We start from the raw sequence: 3,578 nt of genomic DNA, 5'->3' as shown, positions 1-3,578 counted from the left end.
TGTCCCTCTGTTACACCACCGACAACAGTCGTCTCATATATTAATCCAGTCTATTAAGGGTCATGCGTCAACTCCAAGCAAGGACAGAATAACTAGTAAAGTTACAGGAAAATAATAGCATAATGGCTTTTAATAGAAATACCTTTGAGATTGAATGACTGCTCTCGTGTCATCGGGACAAATTTATTTCAATTAATTTGCCGATCAAACAGACCTAGAACCCCATGCTAGCCTCGCAGACGGAAGCCGATTAAGAAGCTAGCTCGGAAAATAACAAGCACTGAGCACTGTGTACCAGATGTGCGCACGCTCGGCGCTGTATTCCAGAGAGACGAAATGGCGACACTTCCGTTCCGTTATCCTACGAAGGGACAAAACCTTTACTGAGGTATTAGCCCTGCGGCCATCTCGAAGCTGGGTGGATTTGATTAGCTCTGATGAAGAGGTCTTGAGAAATAAGAATATAACGAGTCAAGAAGGGTGGGTAGGATTAACTTTGACACCAGGGCCGGAAAATTTTTGACATTATAGAAGTGAAGAGGTGAAATCGTTTTGATATAGTTTTTACCATCGCTGGGGGATTAGGAATTCCGACGAAAACACCCACTTAGACGTTTAGTATTCTTCTCGATTTCTATTTACGATGGTAATATGAGATGCGGAGTACCAAGCTGCTGAGCGCTAACAAGATAGACGAAAGACCCTCATTATTTGCGCGTTTGAAAACTATCTCCCCTTGGTGACTAATTATCAGTGACGTCATGGACTTTTTGCAGTCAAGATTAATATTTTTCGCAATTACAAAATAATCATATATACCTTGAGGGGAAATGGCTTACGAGGGTTTTTTTACGCTAATCCTAGAAAGATAATTCCACCGAGATTTTGCTACAGACGAATTTTTCACAAAACAGGGACACATAGAAAGTCTTCAAAACCATGCCGACTTTGGAAAAGTTAATCATAAAAGACTCGTGTTCGTTTTTACATCGCTATGAAATAATGTCTACTTTTATTTTAACTGGGTTACTTTTGAAGCTGTCCGAAATAAGAAAGTCAATTGTTTATTAAACGGAAAAGCCATCGCCTTGTAAAGCGAAAAAAGTAGAAAGACAGAAACTAACGAAAAAATATCTGTTAGTTACTGAATTTCTTCAAACGATTCTCGCGTTATGAGTGTCTGAAATGGATTTATTGTTTAACAAGTTTGTCGTTTTTATCAAGGCTCAGAAGTAAAGAACTCTTCAAGCTTGCCGAAAATTGAAACCATAATCTCTGTAAGCCGTTTGCTGAGAATATTCTCCAAAGAAAAATGATTAAAAACTTTGAAACTTTTAAACTTCTACTGGTTACACTTAGTGACTTAAGTTTTGTTGATCAATACATAACAACATCTGACACAACCTTAGGGACACATCGGACTTGCTCGTATGTGATGTGCCCACTGTCAGTAGCAATCGTAAACACTTCACGGGCGTGTATCCGTTCTTTCATAATGGAAGGACATACTGCATACATGGCCGTGAAGTATTGGCAATGGTCGTCAAGCGTTGTCATCAAGTCTTGTAGCACAGTTGGCTGGGCTTTTCTAGTTTATATCCTTTCTTTAAGTTTTTTTTCGATGTCTTTTATGTGTATGCTTGAGTTATTTGTTTCATATTTGTTGTTAAATCTCTACTACAGATGGTTCTGTTTTATCGTTGTGGTATAGGGTTCTTCAGCAAACTTTTTGTTTTTGTTTTCAGTTGTATGTACTTTTTTTATTTGTAAGTGAGTACGTGGATGTGCAGGGTTTATCTTGGTGTTCTTAGAGACTTAAACTTGGCCCTGATTCTGCGGCATGTGTCCATAAAACACTCCCAAATTGGAATAAAGAATTTTCCAATTTAAGTTATAATTTTCACTTATGTTTTATATTGCGAAGATGACTTATATTGGCTTTGTTAACACAACCAATAACAAAGGCTTTAATACCCTTTTCTAATTTGCTAACCAATTGCGGCGGTTGGTGAGTAGGGGTGTTACTCTTTTGTAACAGAAGGAAGGATTTTTGTTTGTTGTTTAACGCCGCACTCAGCAATATTTCAGCTGTATGACGGCGGTCTGTCAATAATCGAGTCTGGAACAGACGATCCAGTGATTGACATCATGATCATTGATCCACGCAATTGGGATACGATGACATGCATCAACCAAGTCAGCGAGCCTGACCACCCGATCTCGTTAGTCGGTTCTTACGACAAGCATAGTCGCCTTTTAGGACAAGCATGGGTTCCTGAAGATTTATTCTACCCCGGATCTTCACGGGTCCATGGTGATGATGAAATGGTTTTGGAGCAAGAGTGATGAGTGACGTGGCATAGGTTGAATGTAACATTTACAGAAGGTTGTGAAGTTAGGTCTTCTGTCCGATCGTGGTGAGTAGTATACTGCTAGGAGCAGTGTACATGCCTACATCTCTGTGGCCTGACACTGTATTTTGTACTTGGTCGACATGACATGTTTGAAATCTAAATCTGCTGACACTTTAAGCTCAGTTACCATACTGCTTGCACTTTGAGGAACAACACTGGTAATGTTTCAAACATTAATATGGGCGTGTAGCAACTGCTTTGGCACACAGTAGCATGTTTCATTTTCACTTCATTCACTTACAGGGGCGGTCCGGTAGCCTAGTGGTTAAAGCGTTCGCTCGTCACGCCGAAGACCCGGGTTCCATTCCCGACATGGGTACATCATGTGGAGCCCATTTCTGGTGTCCCCCGCCGTGATATTGCTGGAATATTGCTAAAAGCGGCGTAAAACCATACTCAGTCAGTCAGTCATTAACTTACATGTGTTCCGAGAAATTCCGTCAGTCGGGGAGACTTACCTTACCATTAATGGTGTTTACTTTTTTATACACCTGGAAAAAAGTAAGGCACCACTTTAGATATATTTCCATAGGTTGTATACTGTATTTTCTTTACGAAACACATTTTTTACAAAGTGACTAACTCATATTCCGATACTGGAATTGAAATCGATTGTATGATTAGATTTCTTTAACTTTCAATGGCAATAGTTATTAAACTTCCCCTTCAATTGGTTCCCGTCATGGCGCCATGGGATGGCCCAGCATCTGCAACCATCTGCAGAAACAACCAGTGTTAACCTTCTAGCGCCTCAAAGGCAGCTTGGGTTGAATACTCCCAAGGACACAATGATCAATTGACCGTGTTAACAATAATGTAGCGCATTATAACTTTGGTGCATTACAAATGGGACGTATTATTTTACATTATTTATTTGTATTATTATTATTATTATTTACAGATTAAATTTTTAAAAAGCAGCAAAGAGGGTTTGGGTGAACCTGGCACAGTCAGGCTGGTTAGGCTCATCATCAGCTCAGGGCCCTCGCCCCCTCTACACGTAGCCCAGACAGCAAATAGGACTTCTCCCAGGAAGCGCTGCCTAGTCAAACCCACCCAGAACTTTTCGGAGAATGCGACGACTCCCCAACACTGCAGCCTTCTGCATCACACAGATTGTCATCATTATTATCGTGTTTCAAATTGTATATAAATGAATATGAA

Source organism: Haliotis rufescens, unplaced genomic scaffold (assembly GCF_023055435.1).
Source record: "Haliotis rufescens isolate VD_foot unplaced genomic scaffold, xgHalRufe1.0.p SCAF_26, whole genome shotgun sequence".
Taxonomy (NCBI): Eukaryota; Metazoa; Mollusca; class Gastropoda; order Lepetellida; family Haliotidae; genus Haliotis; species Haliotis rufescens.
The sequence above is the reverse complement of the archived record's forward strand: the minus strand, read 5'-3'. Positions refer to the sequence as shown.